Source organism: Meleagris gallopavo, chromosome 1 (assembly GCF_000146605.3).
Source record: "Meleagris gallopavo isolate NT-WF06-2002-E0010 breed Aviagen turkey brand Nicholas breeding stock chromosome 1, Turkey_5.1, whole genome shotgun sequence".
Classification (NCBI taxonomy): domain Eukaryota; kingdom Metazoa; phylum Chordata; class Aves; order Galliformes; family Phasianidae; genus Meleagris; species Meleagris gallopavo.
Window position 1 is genome coordinate 169,436,034 of NC_015011.2, and position 25,490 is coordinate 169,461,523.

A 25,490-nucleotide genomic window follows, 5' to 3' on the forward strand; every position below is an offset into this window, starting at 1 on the left:
GTCTCAATGGGTGCTTTGACTGAGAACTGCCACATGTCCTGAGAACACATTTCTTTGTCCCATTTTTTTTGCTGCCTCTATTAGCATCCATTGCTGGGGTCACACAAAGCACAGCGGAGCTGTTACAAGCCTTAAAATGGCAACCTCAGCATTTGTAGAGTAACCACCGACTGCAGGGGGTGGTAGGCGTGCATTTGCAGCTGTGTTCCTTTTAAAGCTGATTTATTTTAACGAGAATTTCACGGCACGCAGCTGGCAGCAGCCAATAGACACGGCAGTTTCCAGTTTCTCTGCTTTGGAGCAGTCTGAGGTACTCAGGGCCTTCTTTGTCCTCATCTTTCCAATAAGACCAGGAATCTGGAATCTCAGAGTCCTGGGAAAGTCTGGAATAAGACTTACCCTTGTTGGTGGGACCTGATGGGAGGTACCCATGAGTGTAGGGAGGGAGCTGGCCAATGTTAGTGATGAAGTATAGACTAGATATGTAAACGGTGAGGTGGATGGAAAACTGGCAGAACTGCCAGGCTCAAAGGATTGTGACCAACTGCATAAAGTCCTGGTGGAGGCCAGGCACTGACAAAGTGCTACGGAGTCCAGTGCATTTAACATTAGTAATTTCCTGGAAGATAAGAAAGAGCATACCCTCAATAAGTTTGCAAAGGATACAAAACAGGGATGGGCAGTCTGCAGAGCAGGACCAGGGGCTCCTGGTGGACACCAAGCCAGCAATGTACACTTGTGTAGAAGACCAGTGGCTTCCTGGTCTGCATTAGGAAGCACTAATCACCAGCAGATGAAGGGAGGTGATTCTTCCCATCTACTCAGCACTAGCGAAAAACATCTGGGGTGTTGTGTCCAGATTTGGGCTCCCCAAAACAAGAGGGGCTTTGATGTACTGAAGTGAGCTCCTTCAAGACTCGCGATTAAGGGATTGAATCAGCTGACACGAGAGGCTGAGAGTGCTGGAATTAGTGACCCTGGAGAAAGCTCAGGATCTTATCACAGTGACTAAATCAATGTGTTTAACTATTGGATACTGAGATTCAGAAAAGAAGACTCTTCCAGGTAGTGCCCAGCTCAGGACAGGAGAAAATGGACACCAACTGAATAACTCTTTGTGGTTGAGTGCAGGAAGAAGTTCCCCACAGAGGCTGTGGAGCTCCCATCCTTGGAGGCACCAGACCTGACTGGATGTGATCTGACACATTCTGCTCTGGGTGTCTTTGCTTGAGCTTGGGTTAGAAGCTTTCCAGAGATGCCTTCCATCTTCAATCATTCTGTGAAATATGTTTAATTCTCCAGCATACAGCACAGTTACTTTAAAGTCAACATTCATACCTCACTACAAGAAATGTGGCATTAAAGCCCAATAACACACTGAATCTTTGTCAAACTTGTGGGGCCAGAGTTCCAAAAGAGCTTTAACAATCTAACAAACTGAGGTACAAAATGCACCACGTGACTCAGATGTTCCTACTGCAACAACCATGCAATCAAAAGCTTCTCAAACACAGCTATTTGTTGCCAGGACAGCGTGGAGCCAACATGGTGTGATTCAAGTTTTAGAAGAGACTTTATAAAATATCAGGAGTTACCCAGTGCCACCCAGTGTTGGCAGCTAGAAGAAGAAAGGATAAATATGGTTACAAATGGGTGTAGCCCAGTGGAACAGGAAAACAGAAAAATCCCAGTTCTTCCTTTCTGTATCACGGGTCAGTAATGGCACAGAAGATGTGCAGCACTGAGGTCTGGGAGGCAGCTGTTCCTCAGCAGAGATGTGCCTTAGTTTGTCTTGTTAAAAAAAATCTTTCACCTTTTACAATCACTTTTCAAAGCATGTAATCAGTTTGAGAGAGATGTAGATGGTCCCTTTTGTCATGAGGCTCATGCCTGTAACATCAGTCTAGAGAGAAAGTCATCCTGATTATTCTGGTTAGATGTTCGGGAATTTAGATTAGAAAAAAATATGTAGGAGGTGTCTCCTTCCCAAGCTAAGTATAGTTAAAACATTACCTTTTCTCCTTTATCTCAGATGCTGCGTTTGACCTGCCTTTTCCTTGAAGCCTTTTAAATTTCACAGGATCTCATGCATATGAGACAAGGAAACACTCTCCCAGTCATGGTCTTTTGATAACTGAATAAATGTACTTAGGTTTTGTCCTTCAGAAGACTGTATGAAACTCAGTCAGCATCATGGTCCCATTTAACAGAGAAGGAAACTGAGGCACAGCCCCAATCTCCTCAGCACAGCAGAGAGCTGGGCTCTGTCTGGGGAGGATGGAGAGAAGCTGGATCTCACAGCCCAAGTGAGAAATAGGAGAAGGGGAACACGAGGCACTGAGATGCTTCAAACCCATCAGGGTTTGGGTGGTGAGGGGATTCCAGGGTAATGATTTCATCTGAGGTGTCCATGGCAGAGAAACCCTCCTTCAGTCACTTCTAGTACTTCAGACTCACTTCCTCTGCCCTGAAGCACTCTAATTTCCCACAGAAAAGAAGACAACAGCAATTTGAGCAGTTCTCTGCCAATTCTTTATTTTACTTTCTAGAAGACAAAAGGCCAAGGAAAGGGAGCAATGGGAGTACAACTCAGATTAACACATCACAAACAGTAAAACGAACAGTGGTTGCCCTCCAAAACACCCCATTGCACTGTGTGTCTGGAGGGGTCTATTCTCACATTTTTCTTTTCTCCTCCACCCATACATCTCTGCAGCAGATCCTTGCTGCCTGCTGCCAACAGGCCACCTTCCTACCTTACTTTTTCCTGAGCTCCTGGAGATGGGCCAGGGTTGTGTGGCTGCAGCTCACGTGCTGAAAAATCCTGTCCTGGAGCCAACATGCTTTTTCTTTTCTGGACAGTCCTTCAAGTTCCTCGAGAACCTGGGAACTGAGTGGCCCTGAGTGCCTGTAGGAAGACCCCAGGGTCATTAATAACATCTGCATGCTTCACTGGGGCCATGCACCGCCTAGGTGCTCTCCACAGCTACAAGATGCTCAATCCACCTCACACAGAGCTTACAGCTTGAAGCCCAAGGCAGAAAATCACTAATTTCTATGATGACTGCCCAACCTGGGCCTCAGGAATTCTTCAAAAAGAGAATTTTCTGTAACAGAGGCCACAGGACAAAGTACAGAAGGAGCTAAGTGGAGAAAGGAGACCAGACAAATATAACATTCATGGAGAAATAAACCAACAGTGCGTATCCCCCTCATTGAGAAGGTTTATAATGTAAGTTTGCAATGAGCCAGTCCTACTCCAGGGGTTTTACAGTCTCAACAACCAAGATGAAATAAGAGGAATGGGAAGGAGGTAAACCTGTGATTCTCTGCATTACGCAGCATAACTCTGCTTTGTTTACAGGTTGGGGACTTTTTTAAACCTATAAATAAACTGGGGATGTTAATGATACCATTAATCTTCGCTGGCCACCGTCCCAGCTATTTTCAATGCTGAGGTTACCTTGCATCCCTCAGCAAACACCAGTCTCCAGGGGAGGGCTGGATGCTGTGTACCCGGCCCCGGGCCACTGCTCTCAGCAGGACATTGCTGCGTCCCTGGCTATGCACCAGGACGCGTTCCCAGTGCTGGCCCTCCTGGCCACGGGCCTGGAGGAAGCAAAGAAAATACTCATCAGGGAATAAATGACAGGAGAATGCATGATCTCCTTGCCTCCTGCTAGGAAATGCCCTGATGGAGACCCTTGCTTCTCTGGAGGTCTGGCAGCCTGCTCTCCTGCCTCTACCTTTCCAAGGGGAGAAAAGTGACTACATCTTGCTCTTCTTCCGCTCTCATACAAAGCTGGTCTGAAATAGCTCAATATATAGGGACTGCAACACATCCTTGCCTTGTCAGGTATGGTGGGACACAGGAAAAGCTCTATTTTTAACAGCATGGAGCTGCACCAGAGGAGGGTCAGTCTTGGTTTTAGGAAAAGGCTCTTTACTGGAGGGTGGTGGGTATGGAAGAGGCTCCTCAGGGCAGTGGGCACGGCCTTAGCTGCTGGATTTTCAGGAGTGTTTGGACAACAGTTGCAAACATAGAATTTGAATTTTGTGTGTTCCTGTGTGGAGCCAGGAGTTAAGCTGATGGTCCTTGTGGGCCCCTTTCAATTCAGGATATTCTATGATTCTATGATTCTTCTCCTCACTGAGGTGTCAATATGGGATCTGTTGAGGACAGCAACCCCAGAACCACGTCTGCCAGGTATGGTGCTCATGATGCACCAGGGGCTGGTTTGGCTGCAGATGCTAGTCTGGCAGTAGTTGCCATGCTTCCTGGATTCACCTCATGACTGTAATATGGTTCTGTTTATTATTTCTGCTACAATATGCCAGAAATATGAATTCCTAGAAGAGTAAACAAGGATTTTTCTCCTTTTAGAAACAAAGTTCACGCTTAGTGGAAATAGGTCCCTTTGAAAACCAAGCCTACAGAGTTTTCCTTTGAACTCCCTTCTTGAACACCCAAGATGGTCAAGCACAGCCACATGTGGCTAGAGAAACAAATATTCCTGTACCACCAGATAATGATGCTGGCCAACCTTCTATTTTCTGTAACCTGCCAAGAAGTTGCAACTCTCTCTCAGCAGTAGCACACAGTAGTCAATCACGCCCTGGTCCCAAGTCATGTTTGGCTATGGAAGTTATGAGAATTTTCTCTCCTGAAGCACTCAGCATTGTGTCGCAGTTTCCTTACATTCTCAGAAAGCACACAGAATTTTCTCTGTGCTGTTTACTTTGTGCTGTTTACTGTTATTTCCCAATTCCATAATACCTATTGTTGTCTGGATGCCACTTCCTATAAAGTATCCACAGAGGACTATTAAGAGAAGTTTGGATGCTTTTCCTTACCTTACTAATGATATTTCTGGGCCTGTGTCAGCAATTTCTCCGTGGAGATCCATCCCTCCTGACCCGACTTGCAACTCACAAGTAAAGCATCCTGCTCTCCCTCAGGAACTGCAATGAAATTCATTTAACTTATTTGGGTTTTACTATGCTTCCTTGATGATACACAATGGAAAATCTGAAAGCATTGTTAATGCCACAGCTTCCAAGCTATCTAACCTCTTTGGGGTTCCTAAAGACAGGGAAAACCATATATAAAGGACAACGGCATTTCATCAGATGAGTTTGCTCTCCATATAGAAGATGGCTGCATTTAGAGAGTTAGCCATCTACACTCTTTTGGAATAAACTGGAGTAGCATCAACCTCAGAAAGGGAGCGGGGAAAAAAGCCCCTCAAAATCCCAGTTTTTCTCCTCATATTATCCTGTGCCTGGTGAAATAGTGTGTCTGGTGAGAAACCAGCTGGCATCAGACACACAGAGATCCTCTAGACAGACTCAACTGAACATTCACCTTGACGAAGTAATCAACTTGTCAAGCACAGGAAGTCCTCGCAGCCAGACCGATGATGGAGGGTAACCAATACTCCATCTGCAGCAGCAAGCAGTCAAGGATTTGAAATATTACACAAGGCAGGAGACCTGAAATGTTAGAGAAGAAAGAGTATGTAGACAAAGGGATAGATTAGCAATATGTATGGGCCAGAAAAATGAAAAAGCCAGAAATGTTTCATACTGGTCCCAAATGAATAGCAGCCTCATATGAAGTGGTTAAGGCTTGTGGCATATGGTGAAAACATAGGCTAAGCCAAATAAACAATCTCAAGCTAGTGGCACAGAAGAAATAATCTCTCTCGAGCAAGAAAAGGCATCTGTTTCTTCATCCCAGATATGAAAATGTCCATGTCCAATGTGAGCAATGCTGAGTACTCTGTGGGCAGGTGACACCATCTCCCAGCTCCGGAGGGGAACAGGCAGCCACTGCCCTGGTGTGTGATGCCTGCAGGCAGCCTGACTGAGTTCCAGCACAGGGGTTTGATGCTCCTGCTCTTGCAGATCCCACTGCTACAAAGCAAGGCCACTGGCAGTGGTGGTGTCAGGAATTCCCCATGCTCTCTTGAACCAGCACCTCAACAGAGACACTTGATTGCATAAAAAAGGCTCTTAAACCCAGCTAAAATAATTCCTGCCTGTTGACCCATCATTACTGCTTAGAAAAAAACACCAAACAAACACAAATCCTAAGTGGGGGAGTTCTCTGCTTAGCCTAAGATAACACACTGCGATCCAGGGGTAGGAAGGTGCAGCTACAGCAGGGACAGGTGGTGCTGTCAAAGATTATCCAAACGGTAACCGTTTCTTTCCACATTTCCAAAAGGAGGGAGAGAAGGGCGACAGTGCCTCAGAGGGACATCTGGAGTTGAGCCCCATGCCATGCAACCCACTGCCTGCGTCTACTGCCTGGAGTGCCAGTAGCTGAGGATCCACACCCTGGAGAAGACACTTGGGAGACTGAGATGTACGTACATTGGACATAGAAATGTGAAACTCACTTATTAGCGTTGATAATTAACTATTGTTTGCCTAGGAGAGTGTGCTGGAACTGTTTATTTGGAAGGCTGCTCCCAAGGCAGCAGGAGCCCATGGCTGTGTTGTGTAAGTCACACCAGATGCACAGATGAAGAAGTTCCTTCTTTGGTCCTAAGTGGTGCTGAAAAGACAATGGGATTCAAGAAAACTGGAAATGACCACTGCTACATAAACCCAGCATTTCAGCATACTCTGATGGAACAGAGCCTCCTACCTGCAAGTTGTAGCTAGTTTGGGTTTCTCACCTGTCCTGGAGGAGATACTGGCCAGTCGTGAGATTCATTCTCTAGTCAGGTTTCTGTACTAGTATGATTGTTTCCTCTATAACCACTCAGTGGGAACCAGTGCTTTCTCTTCTGTATTCAGCTTTTTTTTCTTTGTTGGATGCAAAAACTTTGACATTCACCTTAACGATGTTTCTTTTCAGTTGCTTCATGTTTCCCTTTGTCAAGCTCTTCTAGTAATATTAACTGCAACTAATGAATTAACTCATAGCTGAACCTTGCCAGTCTTTTAAACCCAGTGCTGCTTTAGATCTTGATTGCTGGTTTAATTTTTAACCCTCCTAGAATTGCTGCATTCAAGCTATCCCAATGCACACCACGGTCTGGAGCTGGTTCCTGGTTACACAGTGTAACAGCTGTGAGCAGTACACATGAATCAGGCACGCTGGGGGACTCTGCTTCTCCTGCAAGTTATCCACAGGAAATAGTTCATAGCAAAAGTTCATCAGAATCCTGGAAAACAAAGAGTCTTACTAGTTTAGGCATCTGAAAAATGATGCAAATGATATGAGCACACATTTCACTAGCATTGTACGCAAGCAATATTAGGCAAATGCACGTTTTTCCAGATTCTCTTTTCTGTTTCTCATTTCTGAGCACATCCTTAGAAAGGAACAGGAGTCCAGAGTTTTAGGTTAGGACCTTGTTTGATCCTACACCAAACTGGACAGATTTGCAGACGCTGCCCTTTCAAGTCCCATGACTACTTGAAGGGTCTGCAGGCGTCCACCTGCTGTGAAAGCCAGGATATTTGTATTTTGGTAACTCTCAGGTGGTTAAGGCACCCGATTTTCATCAGTTTGACTTTAAGTTCTAAAATTCTGGCCTAGAGGTAGGCAGAAAACTGGAATTTGTTGCCCAGAGCCTGGAAACACACTGGCCATTTGGGTGCCTGAGTTCAGGCTGAAATGAAGGCTCCTCACTTGTCAGAAGGTTTAAAACAAAACAGGAAGTTATTAATATCAGAGGCTGAGCTGACTGGAGAGCCAAACAATATGAAGCAGAACGTGTCTCCCCATTTTCCTGTTTATCTCTTGCTATTTTAGAACACAGGGGAGATGAAGAGTCACAGTTTCCCCATTACAATGCAGTGCTACAAGGCAGTGAATTCTGTCCGTCATCACAGTACAGATACAGCATCTCCTACAGTCTCTAAAGTTTTTGCCATGCTTTGAAACAAATATGCAACTAATTTTGAAATGATGGAGTGGAACACAACAAAATGATGCAATGCAGCAGCATGCAGGAGTTCAGAGAAAGTGAGCAGTAGTGAAACTACAGGGGAGGGTGATAGCCTGCCTGGATATAATTATCTTAGGAAAACATTGGAACTAACGAACTTTCTCCTGAGGAAGAGCCATTAGATTTTTAATTAACACAGGCATTAGGATTACAGTTCCTTGCTATGATGGTTTATCAAAAAAGACAAAATTGCTCACAGTGGGAGGAAAGAAAAGATACCATACATATTGGGTGACCACTTATGGGACAGAAATGAGCAAAACTTGCAGGCCTTACAGCCAAGCCTCACACACTGGCTAGCACTGCAGGTGTCACTTCCTAGTGCAGCTTGGCTTTTCTGAAAAAGCACATTGGTGGTAGATAGGCGTCAGCTCCCTCAGAAAGTTTTCCACTCTCTGGGGGAGACCTGGTGTGAAGGTTCATTCACTCAGTCTCTTCCCTCTTGTAGCATTTTTCCTTTATTCCCCCTTATGGAGGCTTCTGCTTTTTCCCCCCCTACCTTTTGCTAAGCCACTCACAGCCGTCTGAGGCAAATTCCTAGAGCCAGACTATCACCATAGAGCCTTCTTCCTCTCTAACTTATACCAGAGCACTACTTGTGGAAAAAACCTTTACATGTTAGAAACAATTTCTTCTCAGAAAGAGTGATGAGGCAGTGGCACAAGCTGCCCCCAGAAGGGTATCTTTTCTCCTACATGTACCACGTAGGGCTGTTGAACAAAGGGAGGCTCAGCACACGATTGCAGGGCTCCAGGCAGCCGTGATCATTGCTGCAGCCGTTGCTAGATTCTTCCATCATCCCAAGCTTCATCCCTACAATGGAGGGAAGCACGGCTGTCCCAAATAGAGACAATGGGGGCACAGAATGACAAAATGACCACCTCACCGGCTGGAAGATACAACTTTGTGTCACAGCAGCACAGCTGGTGGGGAGCGAAGTGATGGGTGGCTCCTGCCTGATCTTGTGATGGAGCAGCAAGAGGAGGAATGTAGGAAGAGCGGTTTCAGGTGAAGTGGAATTAGGCAAGGCTAATGAGTAGTTACTAGGAAAGGAAAATTAATGGTAGAAAAATAGTTATTAATCGTTTTCATATTTTAAACAAGAAATATGAGAGGCGGGTAAAGGAAGACAAGGGAAATCAAAGTGTCCTACAGAGTATATTAGAGAGCTTTAGGGCAGCGCATTAGCTCTCCATACAGCTCCGACCAAACATCACTCTGCATTTAAAAGGCAGCTAGTGTAAGTGCTCTGAAGGATCCTCTTTGCTGTCCAAAGCATACAGTCAAAAGATACCTCAGAGCAGATCCACTCAGGACCTTATATGGCTTTCCCCAGTGCCATATCTGAATGCCTCCCAGACTCTTATGTATTAATCTTGTGTGCCCTAGGGTACAGAAGTGTTTTTCTTAGAGAATAAGGGAAAAAGGCTGAGAGCCTACAAAAGGATTCACTGGCAAAGCAGAAACCTGGCTGCAGCTTGTCTAACACCTGAATGTCCTGACACACCCTCTTCTCCCCAAAAATGTGGGAAAAGAAGAAGCAAAAGCAAAGCCATAAACTGGTGGTTAAAATCATTTGCGAGCCCTCACTGCAACCTCCCAGGCAGTGATCACTGCAGATCCTGGCTGGTTTTGCTGCTACCACACTACTTTTCCCCTCTCAGGGTTTCTGCTGCATCCCAACACAAGTTGGGAGCTGCCTGGGGCAGAACCTTCCCCATTCATTTGCATGTGGCACTTGGTATAATGCGGTCTGAGAGTCACGTTATTTCATGCCACTCATGTCTGCTTTGTGAAAACTGTGACACAAGTGAAATATGCATGAGAGAGTGCCATCTGTGCACACCAGGCAGCTTTCACCTTCTCTACTTGCTCTGGGATTTTTGATTTTTAGGGAGATTATTTAGGGTGCAGATGATAGCCCTTGGGGGTGACGAGGATCTGGCCAGTGAGTCAAACTGAGCCTAGAAGCCTGCATGTGGCAGAGGAATTTATAGGAATAAGACCTGGCAGATGAATTGTTTATGAAAACACTGACATCTCAGCTGCTGCTGTGAAGGATTTATGCAGTAGAGATGTGTGTATTCCTACTCCACTACTGCCTATTCCTATGTATTTCCTCTCTCCCTGCCTGTCAAGGCTTTGCTTGGAATATATTGATGTACACTATTCCTGAAGAGTCTTGGGAAATAATCTAGCGGGTAAAGATTTGCTTCAAAGCAGATCTTCAAACATCTGTTTGTACTTATTGCACAAATATTTAGTGCACTGCAGGACAGAGCTGCCTGTAGCTTCAAGGCAAACACAAATGCTAAGAGGTATTAAATGCTCTTCAGTATAAACAAGATAGCCTGGAATAGCTTACCGGCTAGGTGGTAGTGGGGGGGGAGGGAAGCCACACTGTGCACTTAAAGCCCAGTCCTTTTCCCAGTTTATTTCCACGTGGCATGTTTTATTCCCGCTCTCCTGCCAGGTGAATGAGGAGATCACGTGGCTGGCTGGAATCCCTGTATCACCTCCTGGAAGGATCTGCAGTTCTGGTGCACAGCGGGGGCAGAAACACAGCACTGATGCTGTAAGGACATGGCATCAACACTCTTCTTGATGGGCACAAAGCACCATGAACAACATCTCAGTATCTCTGATTCACAGTCTTCTGTACGGTCTAACCCCACCTCCTTGGAGATTTAAACTAAAACACAATTTGGAGCATCTCTGCCCTGGATGTATGTTATCTCCTGCCAACTGCTGCAGGGACAGTCATCAGTGCCAGCAGAGCAGTAATAAACAGCTGGGCTGGTCGCCTTCAGTCACCTCAGCGTGATTTGCTAGAGCTCATTTGTCAGAGCCCTAAATCACAGCACAAATGCTGGAAAACAGCCTAAAATGGATATACACAGATCTCAAAACCTGCAAATTCTCTGAAAGCATGCAGCGTAGGCCAAAAAGCAGTGCCTTCCCTAGGACAGCTGACGTTGGTTCTCTGATTCAAAAAGTATCAACAGTCACATTGACACCGGTGTCTCTGGAGGTACAGAAACATCCCTGCCAATGACAAGGTACTTACTGCACAGGTAGAAGTTTCTAATGCAGATCGGATTCAGTTCTGCCTTTCTGGAGTTGAAGAGGGCTTTTCTATCATGCTGAGTTAATACAACTGAGCCAACAGGGATTAGAGCTATGCTCTTTTCTGCCTGTTGAGACACAGTGAAAGAAAGCAGCCACCTTAAATCAAAGGGTCCAGATTCAGGGAGGTGCTCAAGCTAGAAATCAGAAGGCAGTTTACAGATACTTTGATAACTTGAGCTTTTACCATTCCACAGGCCCTGGAGATCAGTTGGTGAGAGCTGAGTGCGTTTCCTCATATGGTATTTGAAGGCAAAGTCAATCCACATTTGCTTCCCAACAGGCAAGCCCAGACAGCTACAGTGAGTTATAAAAAGGGGAGATTAAATACAAGTTTTGCAGAGCTACTCTCTGAAGAGATACAATCGGTTCTACCATTTGTGCTTAGGAGTTAGGAGTCTGAATCAGATGCAGGCAGCTTTGAAGCACCAGTTTTGTCAAGAATATCCCTTACTTTGTCCTATCTCGGAAACTTGAATTGTTTAGCTATTAAAAGAGATTAATGTAATCTCTATGTCTATGAAATTGGATTTTGAAACTGCTTGCTCACTGTACTACCGTGAGTGCTGTGAATAAAGCCTCTGCTCCTGCTCGTGTTGCTACAAACTATGGGTCATACCTTGTACGGGCCAAGAGTATGTTGGCATCACACAAGGATGAAATGACAATATGAGAGGCCACAGAGCCAGGCTGGAGTTTGGGAGATCAGAGAGGAACTCCCCACCCCTGGGACTTAAAAGATTTGGTCAGACAATGCCAAGGCTGACCTGACCTAGAGCCATGATGCTGTGCTGAGAGGAGCCCTCAACAAGCTTGCGACCTTCAGAGGTCCCTTCCCACCAACTGTGTTTGGTGCTTTTCCTAGTTCAAAGGAGCTGAACGCTGTTCAGCTGTGTGGATCTGTATCCTTGTATGCTACCTAAGGTGCTGAAATCCCTGCAACACCATTTAGAAGACATTAATGGAAAAGCTTTTACTATGGAAAGCTCTGAAAAAAAAATCCCTCAACTTTGCTGGCAGTACCAGATCTCAGGGCATTTCCACATCTTGCATGAGGCCATGGTGGCCACAGTTGGGTTCTGGGAAGACAAATGTAGACAAACAGCAAAGTGGTACCAGTGGAATGAAGAGCAGCACTGAGTCAAAGCAATAGGCTTTGGACATACATGCACTGCTACACTGCCTAGAGGCACAAATATTCTCCAACATCTCCTCTCCAGGAGGAATGTGCTATTAGAGGTGGGGATCATCACCGATCCCATTCAGGGCTGCCTGCAAGATACACCATGGGATCCCCAGAATAGCATCTCTGGGCTGTACGCTAAGGAGGACATTGAGAAACGGGTGAGAAGTATGAGGAAGATTCTGCTGACCCTACAGCAGCTTGGGGAAATTGGGGAGCTCATAAAAGCTGCCTTTGAAACCTGAGAAACCAAAGGTGAAGTTGAGTCTAGTGAAACTGGGGTAGCAAGGCAAGGCAAGGCAAAGCAGCCCTACTGAATGCTGCATTCTTTGCCTCTCGTTCTTCCACTACTTTTTTTTTTTTTTTTTTCTTGGCACACTCTTTTACCTAAGGAGGATAATTTAAAATGGGTATCATTATCCATGCATAGGGGGGAAAAATCAAGCAAGGTTTTCCTCTGCTGGTTTAATAAGCTGATGGCTGCCAAGAAACTAACAGTAAATGTTAAGAAATCTGAGCCCCTCCTGCACGTTGCTTCCCTTCCTGCTGCCAGAAGCAGCATGTTGTGCTCTCCTCCAACAACCTGGGAAACACGGCTCACAGTCCTGTGAACATGATCTCGCCACAAGTGTTGACAGTCCAGTGGCTTCACTCAGAGGTAAATGGTAGAAGAAGAGATATCTCAGGGCGGGAGGCAATTGCAGCAGCATCAGAGACTTCTGCTTGTCGGCAGCTCACTCATACTGTGCCTCACTGCAGCAGCTTCTGTTCACTTGAGGTTCCTGGCTGTAATGACTTTATTACCACTTCCACCACACACTACCCATGCACACCACTCCATAGGCACTTCAGCTTTCTGCTCACAGAGGGACAGCGATGCATCCTCTTGCTGTCTGAAGCAATTGCTCTTTTCAGCTCTTGGGTATCCTTAGCCAGGGATCAGCAACTCCACATTCCAAGCTTTGTTATGTCTGCTAGCCCCATGCATCCTCTGGATGGTCCCTGCCAAGTTCCCTCTCTTGGGAAAAGGGAACCTATTTGCAGAGTAAACTCATTGTGGCAGCACTGACTTCTGACAAGACATCCCTGTGCAGTGCCCCTACAGTGCTGTCCCTTAAGGGTAGGGAGAAAAAATGAAGACACACGGATTTTAAGTGTCTCTTCTTTCCTTTGTGCAGCAGTTGGAAATCAACTTTTTTTCCTGACTTTCCCAGAAGTATCCTTGACTGCAATGGCTTGAGAAGCACCCTGGCAGGAACAAGTTTGTTGTTAATGACCAATTACTCCAGGACGGTGGAGGAGTTGGTGCTTTTTGATACATGGAGAAGTCAAATGAGCAGGTGCTTTTGATGCATCTGGTAGAGACTGCAGGAATGGCTACATGGCTGAAAGGAGTACTAGTACAGTATGAAGGGCCCTACACTCCGAAGCACCACAGGTATAGTCAGAGCCACCACCAGCATTAAACTATCCAACAACTGATGGAAGGGACAAAAAATAGTCAATGTTACCACTATTTTCAGGCAGAAAAAAAAAAAAAAATTGCATTTTCTTTTTCTTTTGGACTTAGTTTTAGACACTTTACACACAACTTGTTTTGTCTGATTGGATGCATCTTGGGTTTCTTCCATCTGTCCAGTTTTAAGCACTTGCCCACTAATTGCTGTTTCCTTGATGAAGAGCTTTGTTTTTGGTTTCTGATTTTCATATTGAATTGAGAGCACTCGTATGCTGTCCCAGTACTGCTCCCAGTATGCCTTCAGGACTCTGAGATGCCCCTAAGGTCAGACTCAAACCTCAAAGTGAATAACATGGCACAGTCATGCTGCCTTAGGGCTTCCCAAGCCCTAAGGGCTTCCCAGAAGCCTGGATGCTTGTGCTAGTCATCAACCCAAACCTGGCCCATACAGACGGCAGCCCCACAGCCTCTGCTCCCTGTCCCAGGTGAGCTCTCTGTAGCAGCAGTGCTCTGGTAGCTGTTTGTGATGGTCATACTAACACAGAATGAAGAGAAAAAAGGGATGGCAAAATCAGCATCACGGAGGAAGATGCAGAGAAGCCACAGTACCTACATGTCCTGCTTTTTCAGCTGGCAAGGTGACTGAGGGCTGATGGGAGATGGGAGCTGCTACATATACTGGACTGTATGCATACTTTAAGAACCCACTGCTGGGAACTGACAAGATTTTATAAGTACATGAAGCTTTACACTGTCTTACTGGTACCTGAACATCTGCTGCTGCTTAAAAGGCAACTCAGTCCTGACCGACCTACAGAGAAGACCTTGGGTATTGGTTTTTTTAAAGTAGTGGATAGGTCAAAATGCAAATGATATTAGAAAAAGCTCAAGTGAGCATGTAAATGATACGTCTGTCTCTACCTGCTTCTGGTGCCACACTCCTGCCCATATCTACTTGTTATTTCTAATATCAGAATTCCTTGGTGCACACATGTTTTGTTCAGAGTCCAGGGCAGCAGTCTTAGTTATGAGTATTTACTCCTCGACAGTAACAGCAGTAATAGTATTTAATTAACCTAGTTAGTAGAATCCCTTTGACAAGATACCTTGTTATATTAATAAAAGCCATCTGTATTTCTACAGAACTATTAGTTAAAACTGCTCTCTCTTTCACTACTGTAGCATAGCTAGGATATAACAGTAGATTTTTATTGATAAGATTTCTATTGAGAGAAGTTCAGCTGTATTTTCCATCAGCCACATGACGTTAGATACCTTAAATGAAAGCTTACCAGCCATCAACCAACAACATAGTGTAAGCACCATAAAATATGGAAATGTTCTTCCCTCCAGCTCAGTAGGGCTGCCAATTAGATATTTCTGAAATTTAATTAACGTAAACGTCATTATTCCTAACACAGACCATCTTGCAGTGAACACATTTTCAAGTGCTCAGAGCAAAGCAGAAAGGAGTACAGGAATCCTGAGGAGTTACAAATCATTCCCATATTAGGGAATGATTTCCATAAAGAGCCGGATTCCCAATTTATCCATTGTGTCTATTTATTGCATATTAAACATGAAGGATGCATGTCTAGACTAAACCCCCATTTTTATAGATGCTACATGAGAAAATCGTGAGGCAATCCCTGTAGTGACTCTGTCAATGGTGCTCAATGCCAGGACCAGAGGCAGAAACCACAGGAGGTTCCCTCTGAACACCAGAAGCATTGCTGTGCTGTGCAGGTGACGGAGCACTGGGACAGGCTGCCCAGATGCTGTAGAGTCTCTTCCTTGGAGATCTTCCAAAGCTGCCTGGACATAGCTCTGGGCACCCTGCTCCGGGTGTCCCAGCTGGAGCAGAGGTTGGACAAGATGATCTCCAGAGGTCCCTTCCCACCTCAGCCATCCTTTGACTCTATTAATTTGTTTTCCAATCAGTGTCCAAGCATTGAGCTAAAAAGCCATGAAGGACTTCAAGACATATCTCTACTGCAAAGCCTGAGCAAGGTGAACTGCAAAGCCTAAGCTGCCCCTGGATCAGCATCACAGGCTTGGTCAAGGCCTGGTTGAATGAGCTTTGACCTTTCTGATGCCACGTAATCTGGTGTTAACACAAATATACTGCCCAGCCTACTCTCGTTAGCACCTCTGCAGGCTGTGGCGCAGCAGCATGTGGAGACACCGGTTTTGTGACTGTCAGCCTGGAAACAGCTGCTGTGGGATACAGTGTGGGTACATGTGCAAGTCTTTATGCCACTCCATCTGCTGGAAGGTTCTTAGTTGCTCCTTATTCCATCAAGGTGCTCTGAGGACCCATTTTAAAGGAGCTCACAGAGTGCAGATGGGAAAATTAAGAGGGAAAGGCAGGTGAGACAGTGAGCAGAGGTGAGATCAGACACTGGAATCTAAAGGCATAAGGCAACATTATTAATGAAGAGGCTTGTGTTTGACAGTCCTGGTTACAAGAAACCTCACTGCAAACAGTGCATATAAAACATGGCATTGTGAGATCTTTGTATACAAATGCAGTTAAGAGAAGAAAATTATATCAGGAAAACTTTGCCGTATTTCTGAATATATACTCTTTGAAAAATAATGTTGACAGAGCCAGAACGGGCCTGATATATCCAACTCTCATGCGCATGTCCTCATTCTTATGGTTTAATAATCATAATGAACTATAAGGGGAAGGTAAATAGTCTTCATTCCACACATCTGAGGATAATAAGAATACGGAAGAGATTTCAAACATTGGTAATGACTTGTACAACTGCACATTGCTTAAAACATCGAACGTAAGCCAAGAAATACCCCTCAAGGCTGCAATCAAAAACTGTTTTTGGCTCTACACTGTGAACAGAAATTTTATTTGATCAACAGAGCTATTGCAACAGCCTCACTGTTTAGCCTCTAGAAACTTGTCTGAAGCAGCAGCCCTTACTGCATGGCAAAGCTTGGGGCTAGTGAAACTGCAGCTTCTGCTAATAGCTTTGGGATGGTCATGACAATGACTGAAGAACATCTCAGGTTCTTCTCCTTTCGCTAGTTCAGGAGCCTGTGTAACTTTTCATGGGGAAATAGGAGAGATCTGAGGATGGAAAGAATGTTCTTTTAGAGAACAGCTGTTGCTTTGGGAGAATGAAATCAACTGGACTGAGTTTTGCAAAGTGGTTCAGAGTTCTGCCCTCGGTAGCTATACAAATATAGAGGCAATCCCTGGTCCAGGAACCTTGCAGGCTAAAAAGAAAACAGGTAGGCACCCTCCCACTGCCAGAGAAGAAAAGAATTTCTACCTGAGAAAACTGGCAGGAAGAGGATGGAAAACTTGAAAATATTTTTTAACACGTTCTCAGAAAATGACACACCTCACAACAGTTTAGATTTGTTTTTTTTTTTTGTTAGTGTTGAAATGTGAAAGGTAGAAAACACTTGAGAAAGCTGATGGCTTATTATTCATATTCATATCTGCCATCAGAGACATGTTTCCTGCTGGCATCTCTAAGGAAAAGGAAGAGTTTAGAGAAGACAGATAGTTGTTAAGCACAGAGAAACATTTTCAGCGGGGAACAAGAAGCTGTATTGATTCAAGAAAATGAAGGAGTGTTACTGACTACCTCTCAATACAACATACCTGGATAAACTGTTTAGTGACATACAGGAGATTAGCATTTCCAGGCTGATGGCTTGGTGATCTGGCAAACTGGGCTTTCTCCAAACACGGGAATAAAATTTAAAAAATTAGCAGGCTCCTGTTCAGCAAAAAGAAACTAATGGGGCAGGAAAGCTGTGATCTGTCACAGACACGAGAGCTCAGATGTAAAACAGATCCTTAGGAGAAGATTTTCAGGCAAATATGCCATAGAGAGAGTCCAGAGCCCAAAGAAGCAGCTGGGTCCTCACAGAGTCCATGAGCAAAGGATGGACCAAAACACAACAAAACACTCTAGGCAATCCAGAAATAGTTTGAGTGATGCATACAGAGAAGGCACCCCAAGTCCTTCATAAGCACAGAAATAAGAAGCCCGAAATGTGCTGGTTTTAAGAGTTCAAACTACCATTAAAAGTCATGTGGCTTCTTAAAGTATCAGCTCTGATTTTCATCAATAGTTTGCATTCTTATTATATTAACCTGGTGGGCATTTGCTTTCTGTAGGGTTGCTTTGGATAGGCACAGGCACATTCCCAGCACTGGAGAGATAAAGATCACAATATCTGTACAACCGTTACACCCTTACTGCTGAAAAAACCAACAGACTGTCTCCATAGCGTGGCGGTGTGTTGCATGTACAAGCACCAAGCAAACTAACAGAGAGCAGAGGCCACCCCAGGCTGCTAGGATCAACTGTATGAGCAGTTAAACCCCTTAAAAAGGATTGGCATCTACTCTGTGAACAAAAAGTTCATTTGTAATTAAAATCAAATCCCAGGAAGGGTGTGTGTTGCATCTCTTCGAAGCATGTGTGGATTTGAAGCACAATGGGGGAGATCAGCAGTGTTCACACTGCCTTTTATCTTCTGCCCTAATAACCCCCACAGGTGGTGATCGATGCCTGCTATGTTTCCTATGCTTCCTTGTCCATGTGCTGAGGACAAACAGTGCAGCACTGCTTCCATTCATGCTGCTGTGCAACCAGGAGGATGTGGCTGGGCTCCAGGACTGTAAATACCTCACAGCGATCAGGTGCTGGCCTGGTCCCAGGCCAACTGTAATAGCATAGGATCACGAAGGGATCCCAAAAGCTTGTCTCTTCTCTTGGAAAAAGGGCACTCAATCAAGGAGGAGTTCTCCCATTTTTTCACTGGAACTACTGAGATCTGAAAAGCAGACAGGTCACAGAAAGACACCACAAGTAGAATCACAGAATATTCCAATTTGGAAGGGACCCATAAGGATCATCGAGTCCAGCTCCTGGCTCCAAACAGGACCACCCAAAAATCATATAGATTTGAGAGAGTTGTCCAAACGCTTCTTGAATTCTGGCAAGCTTGGTGCCATGATCACTGCCCTGGGGAAGCAGGACCACAGTTGTTTCTTGTCTTTATAAAATATATATATATATAAAATTGCCTTGCAGCAACTTGCCTTCTTACAAACTTCTGCGTACCCCTTCCTCCCTGGGAGCTCTTGGCTGCCAACCATGTTCAGACTCAGAGTGCTAGGTGGGAGGAAGGTTCTGATGGGATGGCTCCCAGTTACAGCTAACATCTGCTTGTTGAGGAGAGCTGGGAACCAGCACTGTCAAACAGCCCCATCCAGTCTGTGCAACATGACTAAACAGATCTGCACAGGCAGATCTCTGCAGACTGAGCGGAAACCAAACACACACAGTGCACTGCAGGCTGGCAAGCAGTCTTTTTTTTCTTTTTTTTTTTTTTTTTCTAATGAAACTCATCCTTCCCTTTTTATTTACTTCCAGTAGAAGAAAAGACTGGAAAAAAACCTACTGTCTCATCATTGAGGTGTCGCATAGCATTCCACAGTGCAGCTATGAGGAATTCCGCCCTCCTTCCTAAAAATGAGTACAGCTGGCGCTTTGCAAAAGGATGACGAGGACGAGTCATCCTTGCAGGAGGAGGCAGAAATCCGCAGGGCAGCCTGGAGCAGGCAGAAGCTCTGCCTCTTGTGTGAGAGGAGAGAGAATTGCTCCGACAAGTTCCATGGGCTCCTACAGCAGCTATGACTCTGATTCTGTAAAAGAACCAAGTTATCAACAACATAATCACATGCCCAGATCACATGGCAACAAGGGCAATGCACAGTAGCAAGTGTTGATTTTTGTTTGTTTGTTTATTTTTGATACAAAATGGGAATGAGAAGTGAAACTTGGGTGGAGCTTTCTGCTATTCGCTGTGAGGGAAAATAACGTCTTTGCAGCACCTCCTGCCTTTGCTCTTGTTGACCCCCTTGAGCATAGAGCTCTCTGGCTTTGCCAGGGCTGTCCAGGCTGCTTTTTTTTCCCAGAACCTCACAGCCCCGGTAGCTATGGTGTGTCTCACCAGGTCTCCCCACCTGAGCTGGGTTAAAGCAAGAGTGCTGCTCACTGCTTGATACAGGTGTGAGTGGCAGCAGCTCAGCACACCTGACTGGCCACCAGCAGGAACAGGCTGGGCGGTGCTGAGGAAAGAAAATAAATAAATAAATAAATAAATAAAATCTCAGAGTGGGAGGCGTTGAGATTCCAGCCTGGGGAGGGGATGCTGGAAGAAAGTCAAAGTGGAGAAGGCCCTGAGTCACACCGAGGCACCATGCCTGCTCTGCAGCCTTCTCAGCCTCACTGCAACTGGGACCAGAACTGGCCTCTCTCAGGCAGTGGTAGGAAAGAAATCCAGGTTGCCTCCTGCGTCCTTCAGCCCATGGTGATTTAAACCTCCCTGGAGAGCAAGGCCTCGCTGGCTGACCAGCTTCAAAACAGATCTTTAGCTGCCTGTTTGGATTTTACCACCACAGCTGGTTATTTTTTTCAGACACACCATGTATTTTCAGATCATCCCATCTTGAAGTGTCTCAAAGTGAAACAGCGTGTTTTAACTCACAGAAACCTTTTTGAGTTCTGCACTGTTCCATCTCCACCTCTCTTCATGCTCTGTGGTGGCACAGATCCCAAAGACTCAAACCAGCAAAGGAACGAGTTTGTTGCACTGATGGTTTCCAAAGGAAAACTCTGTAATTTCTTTTCCTGCTTCTCTCCTATGATATCTATAGATCTGCAAGTCTTATGCTGGGGATTCATTTTCTACAATCCTATTCACAGCAGCCACAGATTATTGCAGTGAGAAAAAATAACAGCAGGTCAGCAAGCTGCCTGCCTGCCTGCCTCTTTGCTTGCAGGGATCACAGCAAACCAGCCTTCCACTGGCAAAAACCTTTGCTGTGTTTAGCAGCAGGGAGGGCCTCACGGAGACGCAGGTTCTCCTGGCAAGGCTCAGCTTTACTGATGAATTGTGCATGCACACGTGGAAATACTACTGTAGTGAAACAGCATAAGCATGCCCACTCCACTCAAAACTGGAAGGGCTGCTAGGGCCCAGGACCCTGCCTCCTCCTACCCTAAGCCACAGGACTCTGAGCTGCAGGACATGTTCAGCTCAGCTGTTTCCTTTTAACTACTCCAGTATGATTAAAGAAGCTCAGACCCAAATGTGGCTACAGTGATACTACTATAAAAACACAGGAAAAAAACTAGTTTAACAGAGCATAGCACCTTTGTGCTAGTACTGAGTGTGCACACTGCTACTTGAACCAGTACCAGCGTCCTTGAAAAGTACAAATTATCTGTGTAACTGGAAGTCCTGTATGAGCACTGTGGGGAGGTGAGACCTATAAGCTGTGGCAGGAAGGGTTTGCATCCTGCAAAGTATCCTTCTGGTTTACAGGAACCATAAATGTAAAGGAGGATATTTGGCTTTCTTTAAAAAATAGCCTGCTCTAAAGAATGCCTTTTTCAACCACAAGAGGATACAAGATGGAAGGGATACAGGCCCTAATAACCCACCTGGAAATACTTTGTATGGAAAAGCTGTTCAGCAAGTTTGGGGATTATGCCAAAGAATTATCAGACAAGCCTTGCTTGATTTGGGTTTGTGGGCAGCTTTTTACAGCCCAGCAGGATTTCCCAAAGCTGAGGTGCTTTTAAGCTGCCTTTGTATGTGCCTGGCCCTTATTGCAGCCCTGGCTGCTGGCCAAAGGGATTCTGTTTGTGAGAGAGTGAACAAGAGAGGATCATTATGACTTGGAAGACGCTCAGTTCTTGCTCACTGAAGACTCTGGAGATGCAGAATGGGATAGAAAATTAATCAAAATGTGGGAACCAGTAGGGTGATGGCACGGTCCTGAAAATTTCAGCTATTTTGGACGTGGTTTGCAGACTATGGAACAACTTGCATACTGAAGTAAGCAAACTTTGGATGCAGGAGGATAAAAGGCTTCCGGCAATATCTGTGTGTATCTCCAGCTCTCAGGCAGTCACACATCAGCAGATCTTTACCCTGACATGGAGTGGGTTCCAGTAGCTGCTTAACAGCTGTGGCTCCACACCTAATCCTTCATGGTTGCAAGTTACCATATGGGCTGGGGAGCAGGAGCAGTGTGTTAAAGCACCAGAGTTTTCAGAGGTCTACAGTAGAACCTCTGCTGTCCTCTCTTCAAGAGGAGGGAAAGCAGTGCAATGAAAAGGTAAAGAAAGAAAAGAACTACTCTCATTTTTCAAGTTTGAAAGGATGACTATAAAAACCATCCAACCTCCTGCAGACCAAGACAATTGAACTCTGACATCCATGAGGCTTCCTGGCAGCACTTCCAAATGAAAAATTACGGATTTTTGAGCAATCTTGGTTTTGGGGAGAAAAGGGGATGGGGGAAAGAAAGGAAGAAAAAAATTAAGTTCCATGGAAAGCTGCCATTCTTCATTGAATCAAAAATAGAACTTCTTGGAAGTTTACCAAGCAGGCATTTTTGTGTGGAAAACACTAACTCTTCAGATTGGGCACTGTCCCAAGGAAAAATACACACCAGTTTTGGACAGGGATAGAGTTAGGAGTCTAGATGCAATAGAGAGACTCATTCACTCTAAAATACTTGCCAAAGAGTCCTGCTATGGCAGGACATGAGACACTTGCAGCACCTGCTGTTTTTCTGTAGCACATTATAGGTCTGTCTATAAGTCTCTGACTATGCATCCACAAGGCTCATGGGAAGCATTAGTGAGCCCTGGGGCACAGCTTGCCTGTTACAGTCAGTGGAAATCCAGTCACTACAGTTACTGGGGTCCCATGAGCATTTATTTGAGCTTGACACTTGCATTTGAACAGATGACTTATGCCCTGTGCCACACTGAAGGGATGAAGGCTGAAGGGAAGGATGTCAGTGTGATTTTTCAGAGCAGGTAACAGGAATGTTTTGTTTAGTCAAAGTGTCATGTTTAGAATGAGGCAAGGCACAGAAGGAGTAAGAAACAAGCAAAGAAACTGGCTGTTCCCTGAGCCGTGATGGGATTTGCTAAAATGATTTTGGTGCTGCTAAAATGATACTTAGGCAGTATTCCACACTTGTTATTTCTTCTTGCCATGAGTCTTCGGGCAATGGACTAGGACAGAAAACAGGACAATAGATTTTATCTCAAGAGGCTTCCTCCATCCATTGAAAAGTCCCAGACTTATCCTTGCTCTATATTTGATCTCTTTCACTGTAAGGAAATTTTTCTTGTAGCTCTCTTTGAACTCTCCCACTTTCTGCAGTACTTGTCTTAACAGTATCAGAGTACCCACCTTCTCCATCTGCTTGGCTGCATATACTTGCCCATGCAGTTCCTCTCCCCCATGTTTCACCTTTTGCTGAATACAATGCTGTTTTCAGTGAGTCAAAACCTAAGAAGCATTGAGACCACCTAACTTTCACCTAGAGAAGGCAGGTGATTAAATTCCTCTTTGCTTCTGCACCGTGAACAAATCCTTTTTCCCAATGGGTTTGTACTCCCAGAAACCACACATCTTTGCCGTTGGAGCCACACAACATGCATATTCCCAGCTAGTACAGTCTTCCACCTGGGCCTGCAGTGAGAATATCTGATTGTTTCTCTTTTATTTGAAGGGAGAATCCTGTGTTAGTATTCTTGCCTGGGGCACAGCACAGCTCTTGAACAGGACTAGTATTTCTGGTTTCTTCACAGTACTGACTTTATCAGCCAGAAGAAAGCTGAACTCTTGAGTTTTTTCCAAAGAGGGTCACAACAGGCTTCACTGGAGCCTCACACCAGTCTGAGTGCCTGAGACTGCACCACAAGCATGGTTACTTGTGCAAGCAGCCTCTTGCTCATAAACAAAACAGCTCCATCCCCTCTTCCTTCTGTACTTTCATGCTCCAGTTGCTCAGAAGGATGGCAGAAATTGCACAGGACTTGGCAGAGCAAGAGCTACATGTGTATGTGTCTCTGTATGTATGTAGGTATATGCATATCTGTGTATTAAAGGTAGACTAAAATTGAGTTGTTTTGTTGTTGTTGTTGTTTTGAGTTGTATAAATCTAAGACTTTTGCTGCTAACTTCCACAGTATAAAGGGGCACAGTAGAGCTAACCTCCCATTGTATTGTCCCTAACAGAGCAAGAGAACCAGTCTCTGCATACCTGTATCAGCTCAAGGCTGCATTCCCTGGAGGAAGTCGAATGAAAGGCTGTCACTTGCACAGAGATGCTCGAGAAAGACTAACCCTGAAAGAGCTAGTGAGAAGACAGATACTGGTAATGTACTGAGAAAGGCCCTGAGAAGAGGAAAAAGAGATGAACAGAGGAGTCAAGCCTGTTCCTCTGTCCACCTGTTTTCAAGCTCACAAAAGCAGATGATGTTCTTGATCATCATGCAACATGGAAGAGGCCGAGTGGTGCAGGGAAAAGGGTAGAAGGCTCCCAAGGAGCTGTACAGATCCTTGGCTGCAAGGATCCCGCATCAAGGTGTGAACAGACAGATTAGGATAACAACTGAGCAGAAAAATTACACTAAATATTTTTTATCAACTGAGAAAGCATTGGAAGGTGGTGACTGACCCTCGGGAAAAGGGTGACTTAGAAAGCAGCTGTGATAAGGGAGTGGAGATGCTATTAATGTGTTCTGTCATGGGCTGGCATGCGCTCCCTCACGTTCAGATGGCTAAAGCTTAGGGAGCTGATTCGCTCTTCTTTTTATAGGCTGGCAACTTGTGCTGATGCAGGCAGATAGTCTCAATATTGTCATAAAAGCACAGCAGCTTTGAGAAAAATAGGGATTAGGAAGAAACTTTGTGAAACAGTCCATGAAGTTCTGAAGTTCTCTCCCAACCTTCATTAGATGCCAGTTCTCTTACTATAAGATTTCCATTCCAAACTATATATCCTTCCCAATCCTCTTCCCCAGCAGTATCCTCCTTTTCCCCTTCCTCCTGCCCACTCTGCAGCTCTTTCTGCCCTCCTCAGGCTGCAGCAAGTAAGTGAGGGGCAGGTCGTCTTTCTTTAGCATAGGGCTGTATAGGTAGTGGGCACAGATGAGCTGTTTACACCAGAAACATCTGGTTTTGTTTTTTGGGGGGCACAAACAAAATAGGAAGTCTGATATTGACCAAGGTGTAGTCACGCTTGTGGAAGCCACTGCAGCTCCTCAATGCTCATGACAGCCATGCGCAGAGGAGGCTGTAAAAAAAAGCTCTGGATATGGCTAGCTTTTCTCTGAAATGCCTGACATCCATGAACACGGTAACCACAAGTTTCTTCATTTTAAGTACAACAGCGTGGGAGAGAAGTGCACAGGGAGAAATCATACTCCCACTGCTGGCGATGTGAGGACAGCAGCAAAGGAATACTCCTGCCAGGGATCTTACCTTGCAGCAACCAGTTCTGCTCTAACTCCTTCCCGGGAAGGACCGGACTTGCAAGGCACCAAAGACAGCAGTCAAATCCAGGACTGTGGATGTAACTCATAAGTGTAAAAGGGACACAACTGTGGCTGGACTAGCAGAGAGCGTGCAGTTATTTGGGGTGAGAAGCGATGTGGCTGCCTGCCCACCAGCCCTGCACTAGCATAGGATCTGTGCAAGGAGATCTCACAGTGCTGCAGGGCAGAGAGGACCAAGCAACATGATCTAGTAATAAAGCACCCGCAGGACAGCAGGGTGATGGTCAGACACATGCCCACACAAGCCCAAGGCCCACAAACTCTTCACTGAATGGATTTACTGTAGCTCAAAGAAAGATTATTTATTAAGATCATCTGTTTTTTTCTTTTTTTTT

The 25,490-nt window shown here is 45.2% G+C and overlaps 1 long non-coding RNA gene across 3 annotated transcripts; it reads right to left on the minus strand.

The window, feature by feature from the left end:
* Positions 1-875: 875 nt before the first annotated feature.
* On the minus strand, positions 876-25,466 carry LOC104917546. Of its 3 annotated transcripts, XR_796937.3 has the most exons (4): positions 6,687-13,781; positions 5,366-5,493; positions 4,855-4,962; positions 2,494-2,908 (listed from the first exon to the last, which is right to left on the minus strand). It is a non-coding gene; the product is annotated as an uncharacterized LOC104917546 (long non-coding RNA). The 3 variants fall into 3 exon arrangements; XR_796938.3 differs by having other exon boundaries at positions 876-3,609; positions 5,366-25,466; XR_796936.3 differs by having other exon boundaries at positions 2,495-2,908; positions 5,366-13,776.
* Positions 25,467-25,490: the final 24 nt, after the last annotated feature.